Consider the following 26845-nt stretch of genomic DNA (forward strand, 5'->3'; position numbering starts at 1 on the left):
CGCAGGTAGATGGGACTAGGGGAGAATACGTGTTCGGCACGGACTAGAAGGGTCGAGATGGCCTGTTTCCGTGCTGTAATTGTTATATGGTTATATGGTTATTCTCGTCACCGGCATGATTGACCAGAAGCTACGTGCCGACCTGCTGCAACGGCCTGACCTAACCCTGACTCAGGCAATGCATGCGTGCCGCATCGCCGAAGTGGCCACCCCCTCCCCATGGGCAGAGGGGGTCTAACAGCCGAGCCATAAATCTGACTGGTGTTGCTGGACAACGACGTATGCAGGACAACTTTCGCCCTCCACCGCGGCCCGTTCGTACATCCCGGGTCCCGCGACCTCAAAAGTGTCCAAGCTGTAATTATGTGCATCCCACGGAATCACGGTGCCCAGCCCTCTGCAGGAGAATGAACCATTTTGCAGCTGCCTGTCGGTCCCGTGGGAAACATAGAAACATAGAAACATAGAAATTAGGTGCAGGAGTAGAGGCCATTCGGCCCTTCGAGCCTGCACCATTCGCCATTCAATAGGATCATGGCTGATCATCCAACTCAGTATCCTGTACCTGCCTTCTCTCCATACCCTCTGATCCCTTTAGCCACAAGGGCCACATCTAACTCCCTCTTAAATATAGCCAATGAACTGGCCTCGACTACCCTCTGTGGCAGAGAGTTCCAGAGATTCACCACTCTCTGTGTGAAAAAAAGTTCTTCTCATCTCGGTTTTAAAGGATTTCCCCCTTATCCTTAAGCTGCGACCCCTTGTCCTGGACTTCCCCAACATCGGGAGCAATCTTCCTGCATCTAGCCTGTCCAACCCCTTAAGAATTTTGTAAGTTTCTATAAGATCCCCTCTCAATCTCCTAATTCTAGAGTATAAACCAAGACTATCCAGTCTTTCTTCATAAGACAGTCCTGACATCCCAGGAATCAGTCTGGTGAACCTTCTCTGCACTCCCTCTATGGCAATAATGTCCTTCCTCAGATTTGGAGACCAAAACTGTACGCAATACTCCAGGTGTGGTCTCACCAAGACCCTGTACAACTGCAGTAGAACCTCCCTGCTCCTAGACTCAAATCCTTTTGCTATGAAAGCTAACATACCATTGGCTTTCTTCACTGCCTGCTGCACCTGCATGCCTACTTTCAATGACTGGTGTACCATGACACCCAGGTCTCGCTGCATCTCCCCTTTTCCTAATCGGCCACCATCTCCTACTCCTGCGGTCTGGAATGCCTGGACTGGGCCAGTCGGTGGCATTCCCTTCCAGTCATCTCGCTGTGCTGGGCGATACAACAAAGTTGGGGCAGACCACAGAGCATCTTTCACTGAAGCGACGGTCTTCCAGCTGAAGGACTGTGTGTGAGAGCATGTAGCAATGTTTTCATCCGTGAACCAGAGGCCTTAATGAAAGAAAATAGATAGAAATGCTGGAGAAACTCAGCGGGTGAGGCAGCATCTGTGGAGCGAAGGAAATAGGCAACGTTTCGGGTCGAAACCCTTCTTCAGACCCGAAACGTTGCCTATTTCCTTCACCAGTCTGAAGAAGGGTTTCGACCCAAAACGTTGCCTATTTCCTTCGCTCCATAGATGCTGCCTCACCCGCTGAGTTTCTCCAGCATTTTTATCTACCTTCGATTTTCCAGCATCTGCAGTTCCTTCTTAAGCCTTAATGAAAGAAACATGCAGTGGGAGCAACACTTCACGTATGGTGAAGGTGAGGAAGAATTTCCTCTCTCAGTGGGTTATAAATCTTTTATATTTTACATCCAGAGAGCGGTGTGTGCATTGAATATATTTGAGGCTGGGATAGGTAAATCGTTTAGACATCATGTTTCATTTGGGCAGCTCACAACCCAGCGGTATGAATATTGACTTCTCTAACTTCAAGTCACCCTTGCTTTCCCTCTCTCTCTGTCCCTCCCTCATCCGAGTTTTCCGATTAGTTTCACTGTCCTCCTGATTCATGTCATCGTTTGCATGCCTCGTTGTCACCTTCCCCTCAGCCAGCAATGAACCATCGTACATCTGCTGGATCACCGCCTGCTTAGATCTGTCGTTTTCGCACCTTGCGTGCGATTCGTACCCTTCCTATAACTCCAGCCCCCCCTCTCTCCCCTGACTCCCCTGACTCTCAGGCTGAGGAAGGGTCTCGACCCGAAACTGAGTTATTCCAGCGCTTTTGTGTCTGAATTGTTTAAGCTGCAGGGGACATAGAAACATAGAAACATAGAAATTAGGTGCAGGAGTAGAGGCCATTCGGCCCCTCGAGCCTGCACCGCCATTCAATATGATCATGGCTGATCATCCAACTCAGTATCCTGTACCTGCCTTCTCTCCACACCCTCTGATCCCTTTAGCCACAAGGGCCACATCTAACTCCCTCTTAAATATAGCCAATGAACTGGCCTCGACTACCCTCTGTGGCAGAGAGTTCCAGAGATTCACCACTCTCTGTGTGAAAAAAGTTCTTCTCATCTCGGTTTTAAAGGATTTCCCCCTTATCCTTAAGCTGTGACCCCTGTCCTGGACTTCCCCAACATCGGGAGCAATCTTCCTGCATCTAGCCTGTCCAACCCCTTAAGAATTTTGTAAGTTTCTATAAGATCCCCTCTCAATCTCCTAAATTCTAGAGAGTATAAACCAAGTCTATCCAGTCTTTCTTCATATGAAAGTCCTGACATCCCAGGAATCAGTCTGGTGAACCTTCTCTGTACTCCCTCTAGGGCAATAATGTCCTTCCTCAGATTTGGAGACCAAAACTGTACACAATACTCCAGGTGTGGTCTCACCAAGACCCTGTACAACTGCAGTAGAACCTCCCTGCTCCTAGACTCAAATCCTTTTGCTATGAAGGGGACGTATGGATAGAGCAGGAGCGTGGATGCAACGCTAACCATTAGCTCAGCTATGATCTTACTGAATGACCCCTTCTCAACATGACAGCTTTGCTGCTCCCATCCCTGTCACTCCTGTCAACGTGTTGGATTTGTTTCTGCCAGACAGCCCAGCCAGGAACAGCCTGAGGCACCATGTCCACTTACTGGAACCCGATCATTAAGCTGCTCTCTTGTGCAGTCTGCTCTTTAAAGCAACCACGCATCAGACGCGCTGGTAACACGGGCAACCCAACTCGGGGAAGCATCATCAGACACAATAGCAAAGATAACAGGTAGAACAGAACCGCGAAACACGCATGCAGTGCTGGAGTGAGGAAGGAACGGCAGAAGCTGGTTCACACTGCGGTTAGACACAAAATGCTGGAGTCACTCAGCGGGTCAGGAAACATCTCTGGAGGAAAGGAATAGGTGAAGTTTGGGGTCAAGACCATTTTGTGCTTCTTGGTGATCGGTGCCGGCTCTGATTTGTCCTGTATCTTGTCATGCCTCTAGTTTCCCTCTCCCCTGACCCTCAGTCTGAAGATGGGTCTCGACCTGAAACGTCACCTATTCCTTTTCTCCAGAGATGCTGCCCGACCCACTGAGTTACTCCAGTGTTCAAGTGTTCAAGTGAGTTTATTGTCATGTGTCCCTGTATAGGACAATGAAATTCTTGCTTTGCTTCAGCACACAGATCATAGTCGGCATTTACTACAAAACAGATAAATGTGTCCATATACCATGATATAAATATATACACACATGAATAAATAAACTGGTAGTGCAAATAACAGAAAGTGGTTGCTAATAATCAGAGTTTTGTCCGAGCCAGGTTTAATAGCCTGATGGCTGAGGGGAAGTAGCTATTCCTGAACCTGGTTGTTGCAGTCTTCAGGCTCCTGTACCTTCTACCTGAAGGTAGCAGGGAGATGAGTGTGTGGCCAGGATGGTGTGGGTCTTTGATGATGCTGCCAGCCTTTTTGAGGCAGCGACTGCGATAAATCCCCTCGATGGAAGGAAGGTCAGAGTCGATGATGGACTGGGCAGTGTTTACTACAGTGTTTACTCCGGTGCTGTAGATAGATACAGAATGCTGGAGTAACTCAGTGGGTTATTATTATTTCTCTCTCTTTTGCACTAACTTGATGTGTGTATGTACTTATGCACTCCATGCCACTGGACTCTGACCCAGATCCGTCAAGGGACGACAGATGGCACAATGGGCTAAGTGTTCGGCTGGCAACCGGAAGGTGGCCGGTTCGAATCCCGCTTGGAGTGCATACTGTCGTTGTGTCTTTGGGCAAGACACTTCACCCACCTTTGCCTGTGTGTGTCCTTGGGCAAGACACTTCACCCACCTTTGCCTGTGTGTGTGGATGTAATTATGTGAAGCACTTTGGGGTCAATGCAAGTTGACTAAAAATGTGCTATATAAATAAAGACATTAAGGGTGTCTGTCTGTCCACCAGTCTCCCCACCTTAAGGGCCTGTCCCACTATACGAGTTTACCCAAGAGCTCTCCCGAGTTTAAAAAAAAAAGCAAACTCGTGGTAAGTACACAGAATGTACGTAGCGGGTACGTTGGAGCTCGGGGCATCACTTTGCGGCTCATAACATAGAAACATAGAAACATAGAAATTAGGTGCAGGAGTAGAGGCCATTCGGCCCTTCGAGCCTGCACCGCCATTCAATATGATCATGGCTGATCATCCAACTCAGTATCCCGTACCTGCCTTCTCTCCATACCCTCTGATCCCTTTAGCCACAAGGGCCACATCTAACTCCCTCTTAAATATAGCCAATGAACTGGCCTCGACTACCCTCTGTGGCAGGGAGTTCCAGAGATTCACCACTCTCTGTGTGAAAAAAGTTCTTCTCATCTCGGTTTTAAAGGATTTCCCCCTTATCCTTAAACTGTGACCCCTTGTCCTGGACTTCCCCAACATCGGGAGCAATCTTCCTGCATCTAGCCTGTCCAACCCCTTAAGAATTCTGTAAGTTTCTATAAGATCCCCTCTCAACCTCCTAAATTCTAGAGAGTATAAACCAAGTCTATCCAGTCTTTCTTCATAAGACAGTCCTGACATCCCAGGAATCAGTCTGGTGAACCTTCTCTGCACTCCCTCTATGGCAATAATGTCCTTTCACACAGAGAGTGGTGAATCTCTGGAACTCCCTGCCACAGAGGGTAGTCGAGGCCAGTTCATTGGCTATATTTAAGAGGGAGTTAGATGTGGCCCTTGTGGCTAAGGGGATCAGAGGGTATGGAGAGAAGGCAGGATACTGAGTTGGATGATCAGCCATGATCATATTGAATGGCGGTGCAGGCTCGAAGGGCCGAATGGCCTACTCCTGCACCTGTTGTCTATGTTTCTATGTTTCTATGACACCCATGGTCAGCCTAAGGGGGCCTAAGACCTATGAACCTGAAACATTTGGCAAGGTTTCATTTGCTGGAACATTTTGTTTCTGACTGTACTAAGTTTGTGCCTTAACATGCCTGTTCCTGAACTAGCTTCCCAGTTATAGATGATAGATTTGTGCCTGGAAGGTCATGTTTAACTAATCTTCTTGAATTTTTTGAAGATGTTACTCGGGAAATTGATGAGGGTAAAGCAGTGGATGTTGTGTATATGGACTTCAGTAAGGCCTTTGACAAGGTTCCTCATGGAAGGTTGGTTAAGATGTTCAATGGTTGGGTATTAATGGTGGAGTAGCAAGATGGATTCAACAGTGGCTGAATGGGAGATGCCAGAGAGTAATGGTGGATGGTTGTTTGTCAGGTTGGAGGCCAGTGACTAGTGGGGTGCCACAGGGATCTGTGTTGGGTCCACTGTTGTTTGTCATGTACATCAATGATCTGGACGATGGTGTGGTAAATTGGATTAGTAAGTATGCAGATGATACTAAGATAGGTGGGGTTGCGGGTAATGAAGTAGAGTTTCAAAGTCTACAGAGAGATTTATGCCAGTTGGAAGAGTGGGCTGAAAGATGGCAGATGGAGTTTAATGCTGATAAGTGTGAGGTGCTACATCTTGGCAGGACAAATCAAAATAGGACGTACATGGTAAATGGTAGGGAATTGAAGAATGTAGGTGAACAGAGGGATCTGGGAATAACTGTGCACAGTTCCCTGAAAGTGGAATCTCATGTAGATAGGGTGGTAAAGAAAGCTTTTGGTGTGCTGGCCTTTATAAATCAGAGCATTGAGTATAGAAGTTGGGATGTAATGTTAAAATTGTACAAGGCATTGGTGAGGCCAATTCTGGAGTATGGTGTACAATTTTGGTCGCCTAATTATAGGAAGGATGTCAACAAAATAGAGAGAGTACAGAGGAGATTTACTAGAATGTTGCCTGGGTTTCAGCAACTAAGTTACAGAGAAAGGTTGAACAAGTTAGGGCTTTATTCTTTGGAGCGCAGAAGGTTAAGGGGGGACTTGATAGAGGTTTTTAAAATGATGAGAGGGATAGACAGAGTTGACGTGGATAAGCTTTTCCCACTGAGAGTAGGGAAGATTCAAACAAGGGGACATGACTTGAGAATTAAGGGACTGAAGTTTAGGGGTAACATGAGGGGGAACTTCTTTACTCAGAGAGTGGTAGCTGTGTGGAATGAGCTTCCAGTGAAGGTGGTGGAGGCAGGTTCGTTTTTATCATTTAAAAATAAATTGGATAGTTATATGGATGGGAAAGGAATGGAGGGTTATGGTCTGAGCGCAGGTATATGGGACTAGGGGAGATTATGTGTTCGGCACGGACTAGAAGGGTCGAGATGGCCTGTTTCCGTGCTGTAATTGTTATATGGTTATATGGTTATAGCACCTTTGACAATACAGCTGATCAAAGGTGCTCCAACCTGTTGGGACAGGGTTCTCCCAGGAACAATGCATTGCAACACTCTCCTGCTCTTGAAAATTTCAGTACTTTATACATTTGAATAAAATCATATAACTTATCGAATAGTGAAATGCCAAGGAGAGGACGAAATGTGTAGGAAGGAACTGCAGGTACTGGTTTCAACCGATGATAGACACGAAAAGCTGGAGTAACTCAGCGGGACAGGCAACATCTCTGGAGACAAGGAATGGGTGACGTTTTGGGTCGAGACCTTACTTCAGACTGAAGAAAGGTCTCGACCCGAAAAGTCACCCGTTCCTTGTCTCCAGAGTTGCTGCCTGTCCCGCTGAGTTACTCCAGCCCTTTGAGTCTATCTTTGTACATGTGGAGAGGATGTATCCACTAGCGGGAGAGTCTAGGATTCGAGGGCCGTAGCTTCAGAATAATAGGAAGTACCTTTAGAAAGAAGATGAGGAGGAATTTCTTTTGTCAGAGGATGGTGAATCAGAACTTACAACAACCGGGATTTAGAAAAAGCCTCAAAGAGGCAACTGTATAATGTCTCAGTGTACCACTGCTATACTTAGCAATGTTACAACATTTTGAGATTTTAAAAATCAAGTCTGCAATTTATCCCATCAGATAAAGCATAAAAATAAGTTTAATTTGACACCTAATTCACTTTCATATCTCAAGTATTTAAAAAGTTATGGCCATTTTCATACTGGGAAATGATCATCTTGTTCCCTATTGATTTTCTATGGACATAACAAAAAAGCTGTGATCGTGGACAGTCAAAAGCCCATAACTTTCTTAAAAATTAAGAGAACTGAATGAAATTTTCAGTTATCATAGATTGAAGCATTCTGAAACAAATATAAAATAATCTTACTTGGATGACCTGAAATTAAAGCATATAATTAGTTAGTTACCCAAATGTAGCTAATTTCAAACTTCAATTACTAGATCTAAACATCTATCCATTTCTTAATAAATGATTAACATTTTTAAATAGCCTAAGTGTCCAAATAATATTCATAAATAATTCACAATAAAACATGATTTTTAAATCTCATTTACATTAATTTATAGGCCAAATGGAAGGAATTTAGTGTCTAATTGCTGTAAATTAAAGTCCATTTAAATCAGCTTTCTAGTGGGTCCCTGTGAACGCGCTGGTTTAGAACGTTCACATTGCGGTAGATTTGTGCCCCAAATGCCCAGAAAAAATACTGCGGGATATAATGGGCCCAAATGAGCTGCTCGCAATATTAAACTTTGTATAAAGGGATCTTAAGAAGCCCTTTTTAATGTAAAAATAAGCTACATACCTTCAGTTATTTGCTTTATGAGACCCTGACAGCTGCCGGTGGTCGCGGGTTTAGAGATTGATTTTTAAACTACTATAACTATTATACGAGGCCTTTAAAACTAATAATAGCTTTTGCGACGGGGTCTTCCAACGATTTCCGTTAATAATTAACTAGGCTGAACATCTTCGATTTGAACAGTCTAGAGAAAATCGCGTTTTAAACCCGCCCCCCTCTAAACGGCGCCAAAATCGCGCACACCCGCAGCGACAGATTTTCAGCGAAGCTTCAGGTACGTTTTGCAACATACCTACTATACGCTGTACTGTATCTGAGATGCTTATCTATGACGTATCTTAAGAGCTCCTCAAGGCTAAGTGCTTATGTATAGTGATACGAATTGAACTGTATACACAAATTAATTTCACTGTACTTGGTACATCTGACAAATAACTTCCATAAAGTAAAGGAATTCACTGCCACCGAGGTGTGGGGACTGTGTCAATGGATATTTTGAAAGCAGAGATCGACAGATTCTTGATTAGTGCGGGTGTCAGGGGTTACGGGGAGAGGCAGGAGATGGGGTTGAGAGGGAAAGATAGGTTCAAGTTCAAGTGAGTTTATTGTCATGTGTCCCTGTATAGGACAATGAAATTCTTGTTTGCTTAAGCACACAGAAAATAGTAGGCATTTACTACAAAACAGATAAATGTGTCCATATACCATGATATAAATATATACACACATGAATAAATAAACTGGTAGTGCAAATAACAGAAAGTGGTTGCTAATAATCAGAGTTTTGTCCGAGCCAGGTTTAATAGCCTGATGGCTGAGGGGAAGTAGCTATTCCTGAACCTGGTTGTTGCAGTCTTCAGGCTCCTGTACCTTCTACCTGAAGGTAGCAGGGAGATGAGTGTGTGGCCAGGATGGTGTGGGTCTTTGATGATACTGCCAGCCTTTTTGAGGCAGCGACTGCGATAAATCCCCTCGATGGAAGGAAGGTCAGAGCCGATGATGGACTGGGCAGTGTTTACTACTTTTTGTAGTCTTTTCCTCTCCAGGGCGCTCAAATTTCCAAACCAAGCCACGATGCAACCGGTCAGCATGCTCTCTACTGTGCACCTGTAGAAGTTAGAGAGAGTCTTCCTTGACAATCCGACTCTCCGTAAACTTCTCAGGAAGTAGAGGCGCTGATGAGCTTTTTTGATAATTGCGTCAGTTGTTTCTCGGACCAGGAAAGATCTTCAGAGATGTGCACGCCCAGGAATTTGAAGTTCTTGACCCTTTCAACCATCGACCCGTTGATATAAATGGGGCGGGTGTCAGGGGTTACGGGGAGAAGGCAGGAGAATGGGGTTGAGAGGGAAAGATAGGTCAGCCATGATTGAGCGGTGGAGTAGATTTGATGGGCCGAATGGCCTAATGCTTCTCCTATAACTTCTGAAGGAAAGGAAGAACTGGTGCCTGATACTTAACATTGTAGACACAGTCCTGGACGGCAAAGTATGTTCACAGTTGTCATAATGCGCTTGCTATCTGTCTGATCTAGAAACTTGTTCGGTGCGGTGACAGTGAGATGTCCTCGGATTTTGAAAGTGAATGCCGTCAGACAATTCATTAAGGTTATACGGGGCAGAGTTAATATATACAAGGCTGCGCAGTGTTTATAGAATTGCTCCTGAATGTTGTTGTAACGAATGATCCAGCGATAAATGTGAGGTTATCCATTTTGGTGGCAAAAACAGGAAAGCAGACTATTATCTAAATGGTGGCCGACTAGGAAAAGGGGAGATGCAGCGAGACCTGGGTGTCATGGTACACCAGTCATTGAAAGTGGGCATGCAGGTGCAGCAGGCAGTGAAGAAAGCGAATGGTATGTTAGCTTTCATAGCAAAAGGATTTGAGTCTAGGAGCAGGGAGGTTCTACTGCAGTTGTACAGGGTCTTGGTGAGACCACACCTGGAGTATTGCGTACAGTTTTGGTCTCCAAATCTGAGGAAGGACATTATTGCCATAGAGGGAGTGCAGAGAAGGTTCACCAGACTGATTCCTGGGATGTCAGGACTGTCTTATGAAGAAAGACTGGATAGACTTGGTTTATACTCTCTAGAATTTAGGAGATTGAGAGGGGATCTTATAGAAACTTACAAAATTCTTAAGGGGTTGGACAGGCTAGATGCAGGAAGATTGCTCCCGATGTTGGGGAAGTCCAGGACAAGGGGTCACAGCTTAAGGATAAGGGGGAAATCCTTTAAAACCGAGATGAGAAGAACTTTTTTCACACAGAGAGTGGTGAATCTCTGGAACTCCCTGCCACAGAGGGTAGTCGAGGCCAGTTCATTGGCTATATTTAAGAGGGAGTTAGATGTGGCCCTTGTGGCTAAGGGGATCAGAGGGTATGGAGAGAAGGCAGGTACGGGATACTGAGTTGGATGATCAGCCATGATCATATTGAATGGCGGTGCAGGCTCGAAGGGCCGAATGGCCTACTCCTGCACCTAATTTCTATGTTTCTATGTTTCTATCATGTATGCAGCCCAGACCATCACACATGTCAACCTCCGCTCACGCTGCCTCGGCAAGGCCAGCAGCATCATCAAGGACGAGTCGCACCCTGGCCACTCCATCTTCTCCCCCCCCCCTGCCATCGGGCAAAAGGTGTAGGATTGTGAAAATGCTCACCTCCAGATTCAGTCTGAAGAGGGGTCTCGATCCTAAACGTCACCCATTCCTTCTCTCCAGAGATGCTGCCTGTCCCACTGAGTCACTCCAGCTTTTTGTGCCAATCCAGATTCAGGGGCAGTTTCTTCCCAGCTGTTATCAGGAAACTGAATCATCCTAACACAACCAGAGAGCAGTGTTGAACTTCTATCTACCTCATTGGTGACCCTCGGACTATCTTTGATCGTACTTAACTGGCTTTGCTTTGCCCTAAACATTATTCCCTTATCATGGACATTCTTGCCATAGAGGGAGTGCAGAGAAGGTTCACCAGACTGATTCCTGGGATGTCAGGACTGTCTTATGAAGAAAGACTGGATAGACTTGGTTTATACTCTCTAGAATTTTGGAGATTGAGAGGGGATCTTATAGAAACTTACAAAATTCTTAAGGGGTTGGACAGGCTAGATGCAGGAAGATTGCTCCCGATGTTGGGGAAGTCCAGGACAAGGGGTCACAGCTTAAGGATAAGGGGGAAATCCTTTAAAACCGAGATGAGAAGAAACGTTTTTCACACAGAGAGTGGTGAATCTCTGGAACTCTCTGCCACAGAGGGTAGTCGAGGCCACAGTTCATTGGCTATATTTAAGAGGGAGTTAGATGTGGCCCTTGTGGCTAAGGGGATCAGAGGGTATGGAGAGAAGGCAGGTACGGGATACTGAGTTGGATGATCAGCCATGATCATATTGAATGGCGGTGCAGGCTCGAAGGGCCGAATGGCCTCTACTCCTGCACCTAATTTCTATGTTGCTATGTTTCTATGATACACAAAAATGCTGGAGAAACTCAGCGGGTGCAGCAGCATCTATGGAGCGAAGGAAATAGGCGTTGTTTCGGGCCGAAACCCTTCTTCAGACTCTTAAACAATTCCCTTATCATGTATTTGAACACTGTACATGGCTTGATTGTAATCCTGTATCGACTTTCCGCTGACTGGTTAGCACGCAACAAATGTTTTTCACTGTACCTCGGAGCACGGGACAATAAACCAAACTGAAACTGAAACATTGCTGCTGTGATTGCAGGGTTTATACGAGTTTCTTGGGGGCAATCACACTATTACAATGCCCACCTCCACCAGGCTGCTGATACACCAGCGCTCCCACACCAATGCCCATCTGGCCCCTTTTATACTGAAGCAAAGCACCACAAATTAGGCACTGTAATTTTCACTGTTGGAGTTTGTACATTCTCCCTGTGACCGCGTGGGGTTTCTCCAGGAGCTCGGGTTTCCTCCCACACTCCAAAGTCGTACAGGTTTGTAGGTTAATAGAATAGAATAGAATAGAATCTTTAATTGCCACGCAACCAGGGTTACATACTACTAATAACACAGATCACCGTAATAAAGTGCATCCATACCACATCACAAATCACAACTCTCACCAACAATACATAGTGTAAAAGAATAAACAAAGACCATAGACAAGACACTGTATACATCAAAAGTCATATTATTGTCTGATTATTGGACGGAATTGAGAGTTCTTATTGCTGAGGGGAAGAAACTGTTTTTAAAGCGGGTGGTTTTAGTAGCAAGTGACCTGAGGCGCCTCCCCGAAGGGAGAGACTGAAAAAGGTGATGTGCTGGATGGGAGTGGTCCGAGATGATCTTTTTTGCCCGTTGTGAGGTACGTTGGAGATAACTGGAATGGATTGAGGGGAGGGGGGAGTTGATGATCCTGGAGGCCTTGGAGACAATGCGTTGTATTCTGTGTAGTGAGTGACTATCGGTGTTACCGTACCAGACTGTGATTGAGGAGGTGATGATGCTTTCAATGATTGATTGATAGAAACGGACCAGGAGGTGTTTATCGACTCTGAACTTTTTGAGCTGTCTGAGGAAATATAGGCGTTGTTGACCTTTCTTGATGACGTGGTCTGCATTGATGTGCCATTTTAGATTATTGGAGATATAGGTGCCTAGAAACTTAAATGAGTTCGTGGAGGTTATGGGGTGAGAGTTGACATGGACCGGGGGTTTGTGGTTTTGATTGCGTCTAAAATCTATGTTCCTCCCACTCCCCTCCCTATGTTCCTCCCACTAGGTCCCAGTACGACTGAAGGCTGGATGCAGTCAGTGCTGGGACGTGTGTGCCATGTGCTATATTAAACTCCTAGTAAAGGTTACAGTGTGTGAGCTATCACTCCTTTACAGTGCAGCCAACCTGATTGTTTTGAAGCTAGGTAATTGATTCTGAAGGTCATTAATCAAGGGGGAACGACAAAGCTAATCCCTGAAAGCACGAGCTGGGATTTCTGCTAACCTGTGCCTCTTCATTGAAACGTAGGCTGTACACCAAGACACATTGCCTTCAGTTTGATTTAGTTTAGTTTAGAACAAGGGTTCCCAACCTGGAGTAGATTTACCCAAAGGGGGTAAATTTGTTGATTTTGGATTTGTACATATTTTTTCTCATTACATCGAAACATAGAAATAGAAACATAGAAATTAGGTGCAGGAGTAGGCCATTCGGCCCTTCGAGCCTGCACCGCCATTCAATATGATCATGGCTGATCATCCAACTCAGTATCCCGTACCTGCCTTCTCTCCATACCCTCTGATCCCCTTAGCCACAAGGGCCACATCTAACTCCCTCTTAAATATAGCCGATGAACTGGCCTCGACTACCCTCTGTGGCAGGGAGTTCCAGAGATTCACCACTCTCTGTGTGAAAAAAGTTCTTCTCATCTCGGTTTTAAAGGATTTCCCCCTTATCCTTAAGCTGTGACCCCTTGTCCTGGACTTCCCCAACATCGGGAGCAATCTTCCTGCATCTAGCCTGTCTGGGGATATGGGGAGAAGGCAGGAATGGGGCACTGGGGATTGGGGATGATCAGCCATGATCACATTGAATGGCGGTGCTGGCTTGAAGAGTCAAATGGCCTCTACTCCTGCACCTATTGTCTTTTCTAAACTTAACTAAACTAACACAGGGCTTTAACCAATGGCACTGCTGCAGATATTCCTAGGGGCGGCATGGTGGTGCAGTGGTAGAGTTGCTGCCTTACAGTGCCAGAGACCCGGGTTCGATCCTGAACATGGGATGCTGTAAGTCTAGAGTTTGTATGTTGTTCTCCCAGTGACCTTGTGTGTTTTCTCCGAGATCTTCAGTTTCCTCACTCACTCCAAATTAACTCCAGGTTAATTTGGCTTTGGTAAAAATGGTAAATTATCCCTAGTGTGTGTGGGATAGTGCCAGTGTGCGGGGATCACTGGTCGGCGCGAAATCGGTGGGCAGAATGGCCTGAATCTCCAAACTAAACTACAAACATTAAATCGCAATCCTCAGGGAGGCCCAGTATGATTTGTAATCAGCTTGAACCTACTGTGCTTAATGATAGGTATATGGATGGGAAAGGAATGGTGGGTTATGGTCTGAGTGCAGGTAGATGGGACTAGGGGAGAATACGTGTTCGGCACGGACTAGAAGGGCCGAGATGGCCTGTTTCCGTGCTGTCATTGTTATATGGTTATATGGTTTGAGTCTGAAGAAGGGTCTCGACCAGAAACGTCACCCATTCCTTCTCTCCAGAGATGCTGCCTGTCCTGCTGAGTTAACCATAATAACCATATAACAATTACAGCACGGAAACAGGCCATCTCGACCCTTCTAGTCCGTGCCGAACACATAATCTCCCCTAGTCCCATCTACCTGCGTTCAGACCATAACCCTCCATTCCTTTCCCATCCATATAACTATCCAATTAATTTTTAAATGCTAAAAATGAACCTGCCTCCACCACCTTCACTGGAAGCTCATTCCACACCGCTACCACTCTCTGAGTAAATAAGTTCCCCCTCATGTTACCCCTAAACTTCAGTCCCTTAATTCTCAAGTCATGTCCCCTTGTTTGAATCTTCCCTACTCTCAGTGGGAAAAGCTTTTCCACGTCAACTCTGTCTATCCCTCTCATCATTTTAAAAACCTCTATCAAGTCCCCCCTTAACCTTCTGCGCTCCAAAGAATAAAGCCCTAACTTGTTCAACCTTTCTCTGTAACTTAGTTGCTGAAACCCAGGCAACATTCTAGTAAATCGAGTTACTCCAGCTTTTTGTCTATCTTCGGTTTAAACCAGCATCTGCAGTTCCGTCTTCCATATTTAATGGTCTGTTGCTTTAGTGAAAGGTGATCACTTCTGCCCTACTCCGACTACATTGCCTCAAAGCGATATCGATCCATTTCTGTAATGAGTCGACTCGAACACACATCAAGAACACATGTTTATTAAATCTACATACAGCAAGGATTTGCAGTCATCACATCTCTAAGCTTCTACTCATTCTAACCGGAGTAAGCAGGCTCTTGATAATATGAAGCACCTACTGGCTGAGTCACTACTAACAAACACTAACATTGGCTATAAGGTACACAAAAATGCACTTGCATTCCAAAAATTAGCACAGTGGGCGTCACTTGTGCTCAGCCGTTGTACTGAATGGGGCTTCCTGCTGGATCCAATGTCATTTGTGGCGAGGGGACTTTGTAGAAACATAGAAACATAGAAATTAGGTGCAGGAGTAGGCCATTCGGCCCTTCGAGCCTGCACCGCCATTCAATATGATCATGGCTGATCATCCAACTCAGTATCCCGTACCTGCCTTCTCTCCATACCCTCTGATCCCCTTAGCCACAAGGGCCACATCTAACTCCCTCTTAAATATAGCCAATGAACTGTGGCCTCGACTACCCTCTGTGGCAGAGAGTTCCAGAGATTCACCACTCTCTGTGTGAAAAAAGTTCTTCTCATCTCCGTTTTAAAGGATTTCCCCCTTATCCTTAAGCTGTGACCCCTTGTCCTGGACTTCCCCAACATCGGGAGCAATCTTCCTGCATCTAGCCTGTCCAACCCCTTAAGAATTTTGTAAGTTTCTATAAGATCCCCTCTCAATCTCCTAAATTCTAGAGAGTATAAACCAAGTCTATCCAGTCTATCTTCATAAGACAGTCCTGACATCCCAGGAATCAGTCTGGTGAACCTTCTCTGTACTCCCTCTATGGCAATAATGTCCTTCCTCAGATTAGGAGACCAAAACTGTACGCAATACTCCAGGTGTGGTCTCACCAAGACCCTATACAATTGCAGTAGAACCTCCCTGCTCCTAAACTCAAATCCTTTTGCTATGAAAGCTAACATACCATTGGCTTTCTTCACTGCCTGCTGCACCTGCATGCCTAGAAGGGTTTCGGCCCGAAACGTCGCCTATTTCCTTCGCTCCATAGATGCTGCTGCACCCGCTGAGTTTCCCCAGCAATTTTGTGTACCTGCCTACTTTCAATGACTGGTGTACCATGACACCCAGGTCTCGCTGCATCTCCCCTTTTCCTAGTCGGCCACCATTTAGATAATAGTCTGCTTTCCTGTTTTTGCCACCAAAGTGGATAACCTCACATTTATCCACATTATACTGCATCTGCCATGCATTTGCCCACTCACCCAGCCTATCCAAGTCACCCTGCAGCCTCCTAGCATCCTCCTCACAGCTAACACTGCCCCCCAGCTTCGTGTCATCCGCAAACTTGGAGATATTGCCTTCAATTCGGAGCTTCTTCTTCCCCCGGGTCCCCCACGAGGGATCCCGGGCTGTAGACGCCGCGCCAGCTGGAGCTCTGCAGACCGCGGCTTCAGGCTGCCGGCTGCCCCGGGCCAGCGAAACTATTGAGTTATTCCAGCCCATATTCTCTCTCGATTTACTTCCATGTTGGTAGCTAATGAGGCAAATGTGGATCCTCGGACTCTTCCACAGATGGGGTAGGAGCTGTCTAAGGTGGCGGGTGGGTAGATTGTGAGGTGATGCACTCCTTCTTCCCCTAACACAAGGCTTCTGCATGGCCTTGAAACACATCCTCCAGGTATGCAATACCATGCTGAACGCTCTGCTCTGAGAGGCCAAAGGCTAGAGATTGTCACAAAGTGGTCAATTCAGCCCAGTTTAGTTTAGTTTAGTTTAGTTTGGTTTGGAGATACAGTGGGGAATCAGGTCCTTTGGCCCACCGGGTCCGCGTCAACCAGTGATACCCACACATTAGGGTCAATTTACATTTATATGTAAAGTTGTGGTCCCCTAATTTGAGGAAGGACATTCTTGCTATTGAGGGAGCCCAGCGTAGGTTTACAAGGCTAATTCCCTGGATGGTGGGACTGTGTCATATGCTGAGAGAATGGAGCGGCTGTGGGCTTGTACACTCTGTGGAGTTTAGAAGGATGAGAGGGCATCTCATTGAAACATATAAGATTATAAAGAGCTTGGACACACTAGAGGCAGGAAACATGTTCCCGATGTTGGGGGAGTCCAGAACCAGGGGCCTTCAATTCCCTCGTCCAGATCATGAATATTGTGAATGAATATCTCCGGCCCCGAGTTTCATTCCGCCGCTCCGTGGCACCAATCGCGGTGACAGTGCCCACAGGATGATTTGTGTTCATAGGTTGCAGCCGACCTGCCAGTTACATTCGAGGTGTTCGCCTGAATGCTGATTCCGGATTGAGGAAGCCAGTTTTAGTGAAGTCATTATCTGTTCTGATTCTGCAGCTGCTCTTGAAACTTTAAGAGTAGGGAAATCTAAAGCTCGTCCTGACATTCTAAATGAAATCATGAGTGTGTTTTCTAGAATTGGGTTTGCGTGTAACATCACTTTTTGCTGGGTTCCCGGGCATGCTGGGGTGAGGGGGAATGAGCAGGTGGATCTCATAGCAAAGGAGAGTTTAAGAAAAGAAATAGATATCCATGTATTATTGGGGAGAGTGGAACTGAGAGAAATAATTAAAGAGGGCTTAACAAAAGAATGGCAGAGAGGATGGGAAATGGAAGTCAGGGGTAGACACTACTTTTCTATACAATCTGAAGTTAGGAAAATATGTTTCTGTACATCTTTGTCCCGTAGGGACTCAGTTAAACTGTGTAGATTGAGATTGGGACACTGTGGGTTAAATTACTATTTGTGCATTGTAGGGAAACATGTTTCTGGCTTGTGTGAATGTGGGAGTAATGAGACAGTTAAGCATGTTTTCCTAGAATGTAAAAAGTACAGGGTAGAAAGAGAAGTATTGTTTGTTAGACTGACAGGACTTGGAGTTGAGGCTTTTTCTGTTTCATCTTTGTTTGGACACAGTGAGAAACATCAACTGATATCCAGGGCTGTTCTTCAATTCCTGCAAGTTACAGGACTGTATGTAAGGATTTAGTTCAAACTTTGACCTGTGGAGGGCAGTAATACGCTTAGCAGCGTCTACACTGCCGGAATCCTACAAGAAGAAGAAGTATGCTGATTCCAATTTAATTCAAGCTGGCACCTCTTTGTCAGACCGACTGAAGAGTTTCCTCTGTCTCTCTCGCTGTTCAGTCGGTGGCTGCTCTGCTGCTAACAAGAGTGGTGAATAATTCATGCCCGGCTCTCTCTCTCTCTCTGTTAGTTAGTTAAGTTGGTCTTTATGTAGGGGGGGGAAACTTTAATTTTTAGTCCCCTGCCTAGTCGGAGAGGCAGCATCCCTCTAAGATCGAAGGACATTATTGCCATAGAGGGAGTGCAGAGAAGGTTCACCAGACTGATTCCTGGGATGTCAGGACTGTCTTATGAAGAAGGACTGGATAGACTTGGTTTATACTCTCTAGAAATTAGGAGATTGAGAGGGGATCTTATAGAAACTTACAAAATTCTTAAGGGGTTGGACAGGCTAGATGCAGGAAGATTGTTCCCGATGTTGGGGAAGTCCAGGACAAGGGGTCACAGCTTAAGGATAAGGGGGAAATCCTTTAAAACCGAGATGAGAATAACTTTTTTCACACAGAGAGTGGTGAATCTCTGGAACTCTCTGCCACAGAGGGTAGTCGAGGCCAGTTCATTGGCTATATTTAAGAGGGAGTTAGATGTGGCCCTAGTGGCTAAAGGGGATCAGGGGGTATGGAGAGAAGGCAGGTACGGGATACTGAGTTGGATGATCAGCCATGATCATATTGAATGGTGAATGGTGCAGGCTCGAAGGGCCGAATGGCCTCTACTCCTGCACCTATTGTCTATGTTTCTATGTTTCTATGATACACAAAAATGCTGGGGAAACTCAGCGGGTGCAGCAGCATCTATGGAGCGAAGGAAATAGGCGACGTTTAGGGCCGAAACCCTTCTTCAGAGAATGGAGCGGCGTTTTCCTGTCGGGACCGGCCGGGACTACAGCTTCGGCGGCGGTGGCGCAGCGCTGGGATACCAACAGGGAGCGGGCGATACCATACCGTGTCGCCGTGCGGTAAGCTCCGGAGCGCTGTGGCCGCCGACTCCCAACATCGCGGAGCTGGGGCTGCGGGCGTCCGGCCGCGGGCGGCGCTGGATTTGGAGCGCCGCGGAGCCCGGGATCGAGTTGGCCGGGGTTGGAGCTCCAGCCGGCGCGGCCTGAGGGCTACGAGTGCCCCGGTCTCCGGGGAGGAGGCAGCCGCTCCAGACTTTCCAAAGCCGCTTGAGGACTGTCTCACCCAACGCCGGTTGTTCCATCTTCACGGCAAGAGGGCCCTGGAAATTATCGGACTGGCTACTAGAATGTTGCCTGGGTTTCAACAACTAAGTTACAGAGATAGGTTGAATAAGTTAGGTCTTTATTCTCTGGAGCGCAGAAGGTTAAGGGGGGACTTGATAGAGGTCTTTAAGATGATGAGAGGGATAGACAGAGTTGACGTGGATAAGCTTTTCCCTTTGAGAATAGGGAAGATTCAAACAAGAGGACATGGCTTGAGAATTAAGGGACAGAAGTTTAGGGGTAACATGAGGGGGAACTTCTTTACTCAGAGAGTGGTAGCTGTGTGGAATGAGCTTCCAGTGGAAGTGGTAGCGGCAGGTTCGTTGGTATCATTTAAGAATAAATTGGATAGGCGTATGGATGAGAAGGGAATGGAGGGTTATGGTATGAGTGCAGGCAGGTGGGACTAGGGGAGAATACGTGTTCGGCGCGGACTTGTAGGGCCGAGATGGCCTGTTTCCGTGCTGTAATTGTTATATGGTTATAATTGTTATAAGGCCAAAAATGGGCCCCGACTATCATGGTATATGGACACATTTATCTGTTTTGTAGTAAATGCCTACTATTTTCTGTGTGCTTAAGCAAAGCAAGAATTTCATTGTCCTATACAGGGACACATGACAATAAACTCACTTGAACACTTGAACTTGTTTCAGAGGAAGAGGACTTAACTTTCTGGTGCCTTTCCCCACAGTGGACATTATTGATTCTGCTGTGGGGGGACGTTTGTGTTGTACTTTATAATGTAATGTATTGTCTTTTTTACTTTTCCTTTTATGTAAAGCACCTTGAATTGCTGTTTGCACGAATGGTGCTATATATATAAATACATTTACCTTACCTCTCTCTCCTTGACTTGCATTCCAAGGCTGACCTTGAGATGTGCAACTTGTCTCTGCCCGGTACGTCACCGCGCGGATGGGTAGAACGTCACTGGGCCCGGCCCCTCCCCCCCCCCCCCTCAATGGAAGAAGTGCCCTGATCAAAGATGGCCACCGCCTCTCCCTGGGCTTCAATGGAGATGGCTGCCAGTATCAAAGATGGCCGCCACCCCAGGATTCATTCACATAGACCTCAATGGAGAAGACTGCCTTGATCAAAGATGGCCGCTGCCCTCCCCCTCATAGACTTCAATGGAAGACGTGCCTTTACCAAAGATGCCCCCCCCCCCCCGGGATTCATTCCCATTGACTCCAATGGAGCGACTGCCAGTAGCAAATATGGCCGCCGCCCCCCCCCCTCGGGCCTCAATCCCCCCTCATTGACTTCAATCTGGACTTCCACTGTTACGCTGATGACACCCAGATTTACCTTGGCACCAAATCCCCCCACAACCCCCCCCCTCTCCCATATCAACTCCTGTTTGTCAGCTATAAAAACCTGGATGCAACATAATTTCCTCAAACTCAACAGCGATAAGACAGAATTCCTCCTCATAGGCTCCAAAGCCACACTCAGCAAAATCAATAACCCCACTCTCACCATCGACAGCACCACTGTCTCCCCATCTCCCCAGGCCCGCAACCTTGGCGTGATCTTTGATTCCACCCTCTCCCTTGAGCCTCACATCCGCCATGTCATTAAAACCTCCTTCTTTCATCTCCGCAACATCGCCAAACTCAGACCCTCTCTCACTCCGCCTGCTGCTGAAAGACTCATCCATGCCTTCATCTCCTCCCGACTGGACTATTGCAACTCACTTCTCCTTGGCATCAGCTCCACCTACATCAACCGACTCCAACTGGTCCAGAACGCAGCCGCCCGACTCATCACCCACACCAAATCCTGGCATCACATCACTCCAGTCCTCAAAAACTTCACTGGCTTCCCATCTCCCACCGGATCACCTACAAATCCTGGTCCTCACCTACAAAGCCCTCCACCATCTGGCCCCCACATATCTCATTGACCTCCTCTCCCCCTACCAACCCTCACGGTCCCTCAGATCCACATCAGCCGGTCTCCTCTCCATCCACAAGTCCAACCTCCGCAGTTTTGGGGACAGAGCCTTCTCCAGGGCAGCTCCCAGGCTCTGGAACTCCCTCCCCCAACTGATCCGCAATTCCGTGTCCCTCCCCATCTTCCAGTCCCGCCTCAAGACCCATCTCTTCACCTCTGCCTATCCTTAGCCCCACGTCCCCGTCCCTTTTCATCTGTGCATTAATTGCCTCATGCTGTGTTTTGTATTGAATTCTGTCTTTACTTTGTGTACTAGTCATGTCTCTACTATTTATTTCATTCCCCTTACATGTTTTTCCTATACATGCTCAATTTTTGTAAGGTGTCCTTGAGACTCTTGAAAGGCGCCCATAAATAAAATGTATTATTATTATTATTATTATTCAATGGGGGAAGTGCCTCGATCAAAGATGGCCGCTGCACTCCCTCATAGACTTCAATGGAAGATGTGCCAGTAGCAAAGATGGCCGCCGCCTCTCTGTGCATCACCATCCCCTCTCAATTACTTCAATGGGGAAGTGCCTTGATCAAAGATGGCCGCCACCGACCTGGGCTTCACCATCCATTGACTTCAATGAAGTGCCTTGATCAAAGATGGCCACCTCCCCCTGGGCTTCACTCCCATTGACTTCAATGGAGTGGAGAAGTGCCTTGATCAAAGATGGCCACCTCCCCCCTGGGCTTCACTCCCATTGACTTCAATGGAGACCAAAGATTCAATTCAATTCAACTTCAGATTCAACTTTAATTGTCATTGTCAGTGTACGGTACAGAGACAACGAAATGCAGTTAGCAACGGAGAGACCTGTAGCGCCGGTGGCGGGGGGAGGGGAGTGGGGGAGGAGACAGAGAGAAGGGGGAGAGAGAGAGTTTGGATTAGAAACATAGACAACAGGTGCAGGAGTAGAGGCCATTCGGCCCTTCGAGCCTGCACCATTCGCCATTCAATATGATCATGGCTGATCATCCAACTCAGTATCCTGTACCTGCCTTTTCTCCATACCCCCTGATCCCTTTAGCCACAAGGGCCACATCTAACTCCCTCTTAAATATAGCCAATGAACTGTGTGGCCTCAACTACCTTCTGTGGCAGAGAATTCCACAGATTCACCACTCTCTGTGTGTGGGGAAAAAAATGTTTTCCTCATCTCGGTCCTAAAAGATTTCCCCCTTATCCTTAAACTGTGACCCCTTGTCCTGGACTTCCCCAACATCGGGAACAATCTTCCTGCATCTAGCCTGTCCAACCCCTTAAGAATTTTGTAAGTTTCTATAAGATCCCCCCTCAATCTTCTAAATTCTAGCGAGTACAAGCCGAGTCTATCCAGTCTTTCTTCATATGAAAGTCCTGACATCCCAGGAATCAGTCTGGTGAACCTTCTCTGTACTCCCTCTACGTCAATAGAATAGAATAGAATAGAATAGAATAGAATATGTTTATTGTCATTGCACAAAACTGAGCAACGAAATTCCATTTGCTTCTCCTCCGTTAAAAGAAATACAACACAACAACCAATACACATATGTACAGTTAATAGTAAAATAATAGATACATTTTTAAAAAGTTTAAAAGAATTTAGCGGTATTCCTCGAAGTTACTTCTTGCTTCCCAGTGTTCACTATTGGAGTTAAGCTCTTTTACCGCACATGGGTAGAAACTGTGTTTTAGTCTACCGGTGCGAGACCTGAGTCGCCTCCCCGAGGGTAGCAGAGTAAAAAGGTGGTTGGCAGGGTGGGATGTGTCCTTCTTGATATTTATGGCCCTGCGCAAGCATCGGGCCTTGTATATATCATCCAAGGAGGGCAGGTTAGCGTTTGTAATGCTCTGCGCAGTTTTTATAATTCCCTGCAGCGCCCTCCTCTCAGCCACAGTACAGCTGGCAAACCACACCAGGATTCCGTAGGAGAGGATACTCTCCACGGCTCATCGATAGAAGGACAGCAGCAGCGGCTGTGAGACGTTTGCTCTCCGTAGAGACCTCAGGAAATACAGCCGCTGATGAGACTTCTTCACGAGAGTGACGGTGTTCATTTGCCATTTGAGGTCCTGGGAGATGTTTATTCCCAGGAACCTAAAGTCGTTGACTCTCTCCACCATGTCTCCTTTGATGTATAAGGGAGCAGGTTCCTCTCTCCTCTTCCTCCTGAAGTCAACGACAAGTTTGGTGGCAAAAACAGGAAAGCAGACTATTATCTAAATGGTGGCCGACTAGGAAAAGGGGATATGCAGCGAGACCTGGGTGTCATGGTACACCGGTCATTGAAAGTGGGCATGCAGGTGCAGCAGGCAGTGAAGAAAGCGAATGGTATGTTAGCTTTCATAGCAAAAGGATTTGAGTATAGGAGCAGGGAGGTTCTACTGCAGTTGTACAGGGTCTTGGTGAGACCACACCTGGAGTATTGCGTACAGTTTTGGTCTCCAAATCTGAGGAAGGACATTATTGCCATAGAGGGAGTGCAGAGAAGGTTCACCAGACTGATTCCTGGGATGTCAGGACTGTCTTATGAAGAAAGACTGGATAGACTTGGTTTATACTCTCTAGAATTTAGGAGATTGAGAGGGGATCTTATAGAAACTTACAAAATTCTTAAGGGGTTGGACAGGCTAGATGCAGGAAGATTGCTCCCGATGTTGGGGAAGTCCAGGACAAGGGGTCACAGCTTAAGGATAAGGGGGAAATCCTTTAAAACCGAGATGAGAAGAACTTTTTTCACACAGAGAGTGGTGAATCTCTGGAACTCCCTGCCACAGAGGGTAGTCGAGGCCAGTTCATTGGCTATATTTAAGAGGGAGTTAGATGTGGCCCTTGTGGCTAAGGGGATCAGGGGGTATGGAGAGAAGGCAGGTACGGGATACTGAGTTGGATGATCAGCCATGATCATATTAAATGGCGGTGCAGGCTCGAAGGGCCGAATGGCCTCTACTCCTGCACCTAATTTCTATGTTTCTATGTTTCTATGTTTTGTCTTTGATGGGTTGAGTACCAGGTTGTTTTTGGTACACCAGACAGTCAGTTATTGGACTTCATCCCTGTAGGCAGACTCGTCGTTGTTGTTTATCAGTCCCACCACAGTCGTGTCGTCCGCAAACTTGATGATCCTGTTTGTACTGTGTGTTGGTATACAGTCGTAAGTGTATATTGTATACAAGATGGGACTCAGCACACAACCTTGTGGCGCTCCTGTGCTGAGCGTCAGGACTGGGGAGTAATTGGACCCCATCCTGACAGTCTGTGGGCGATCTGTTAAAAAGTCCTTAATCCATCCGCATGTGTTTGCATTAACACCTAGATCAGACAGTTTGTCCACCATTCTGCTGGGGATGATAGATTTAAATGCAGAACTAAAATCTACAAATAACATCCTCACATATGAGCCAGGACGCTCCAGATGTGTCAGTGCAGAATGTAGAGCCATGTTGATGGCATCCTCCGTTGACCTATTAGCTCTATATGCAAACTGATGCTGATCCAGGGTGGATGGGAGTGAGGACTTAATGTGGGCCAGGACCAGCCGTTCAAAACACTTCATCACCGTTGAAGTGAGAGCGACAGGTCTATAGTCATTTAAGTTGGAAATGGATGTTTTTTTGGGTACAGGCACGATGGTAGCAGTCTTAAAGCATTTAGGGACAGTGCACGTAGACAGAGAGAGGTTAAATATTTTGCTAAAAACCTCCGCTAACTGGTCTGCACAGTCCCGCAATACTCTCCCTGGGATGCCATCTGGTCCAGCAGCCTTCCTGGGGTTGACCCTGCGGAGTGTTCTTCTGACGTCCTCCGTACTCACAGCGAGTGGCGGGTTGTCAGTGCTGGGTGCGGCTGCAGGTGCAGGCTCTGCCTCATTCAGCTCAAACCGGGCGAAAAAATGGTTGAGCTCCTCAGCTAGCGAGTTGTTACTGCTGCAGATGATCGGCCCCCCCTTGCCCTTGTAGTTTGTGAGTTGCTGAATGCCCTGCCAGACACGCCGAGGGTCCCTCTCGTTGAAATACCCCTCTATCCTTCTTCCATAGGCTGTCTTTGCCTCCTTAATGGCTCTCTTTAGTTTAGATCTGGCAGTGCTGTACAATTCATCACTGCCAGATCTAAAGGCTGAGTTGAGTTCCCTCAGCAGGTTCCTGACATCCCTGGTCATCCATGGTTTATTGTTTGGGTAGCACCTGACCTCCCTGTTGACAGTGACGTAGTCAATACAGTTCTGTATATAGAACATGACTGTGGATGTATATTCATGTATGTCCTGGTTTGCAAACAGGTCCCACTCGGTGCGCTCAAAACAGTCCTGAAGTTGGGCGGCAGCGCCCTCGGGCCAAGTCTTTATGCTTCTCACACTGGGCTTGGTTCTCATAATGAGAGGTCTGTATGCCGGGGTGAGAAAGAGTGATAGATGGTCAGACTGGCCGAGATGTTTGCGGATGACACTAAGCTGGGGGGCAGTGTTAGCTGTGAGGAGGATGCTAGGAGACTGCAGGGTGACTTGGATAGGCTGGGTGAGTGGGCAAATGTTTGGCAGATGCAGTATAATGTGGATAAATGTGAGGTTATCCATTTTGGTGGCAAAAACAGGAAAGCAGACTATTATCTAAATGGTGGCCGACTAGGAAAAGGGGAGATGCAGCGAGACCTGGGTGTCATGGTACACCAGTCATTGAAAGTGGGCATGCAGGTGCAGCAGGCAGTGAAGAAAGCGAATGGTATGTTAGCTTTCATAGCAAAAGGATTTGAGTATAGGAGCAGGGAGGTTCTACTGCAGTTGTACAGGGTCTTGGTGAGACCACACCTGGAGTATTGCGTACAGTTCTGGTCTCCAAATCTGAGGAAGGACATTATTGCCATAGAGGGAGTGCAGAGAAGGTTCACCAGACTGATTCCTGGGATGTCAGGACTGTCTTATGAAGAAAGACTGGATAGACTTGGTTTATACTCTCTAGAATTTAGGAGATTGAGAGGGGATCTTATAGAAACTTACAAAATTCTTAAGGGGTTGGACAGGCTAGATGCAGGAAGAATGCTCCTGATGTTGGGGAAGTCCAGGACAAGGGGTCACAGCTTAAGGATAAGAGAGAAATCCTTTAAAACCGAGATGAGAAGAACTTTTTTCACACAGAGAGTGGTGAATCTCTGGAACTCCCTGCCACAGAGGGTAGTCGAGGCCACAGTTCATTGGCTATATTTAAGAGGGAGTTAGATGTGGCCCTTGTGGCTAAGGGGATCAGAGGGTATGGAGAGAAGGCAGGTACGGGATACTGAGTTGGATGATCAGCCATGATCATATTGAATGGCGGTGCAGGCTCGAAGGGCCGAATGGCCTCTACTCCTGCACCTAATTTCTATGTTTCTATGTTTCTATGAGGGAGAGAGGAGGCTTTGTATCCTTCCCTAATGTTGCTGTACACGTGATCCAGTGTATTTTGACCTCTCGTCGGACACGTGACATGCTGGTGGAATTTAGGGAGGACAGTTTTACATCGGTGAGACCAAGCGTAGGTTGGGCGACCGTTTCGCCGAACACCTCCGCTCAGTCCGCAATAACCTACCTGACCTCCCGGTGGCTCAGCACCTCAACTCCCCCTCCCATTCCCAATCCGACCTCTCTGCCCTGGGTCTCCTCCATTGCCAGAGTGAGC

The 26845-nt window shown here is 46.8% G+C and overlaps 1 pseudogene; it reads right to left on the reverse strand.

Moving 5' to 3' along the window:
- Window positions 1-11780: 11780 nt before the first annotated feature.
- LOC116969570 overlaps window positions 11781-26845 on the reverse strand; it is a 56195-nt pseudogene continuing 41130 nt past the window's right edge.

Source organism: Amblyraja radiata, unplaced genomic scaffold, assembly GCF_010909765.2.
Source record: "Amblyraja radiata isolate CabotCenter1 unplaced genomic scaffold, sAmbRad1.1.pri S88, whole genome shotgun sequence".
Taxonomy (NCBI): Eukaryota; Metazoa; Chordata; class Chondrichthyes; order Rajiformes; family Rajidae; genus Amblyraja; species Amblyraja radiata.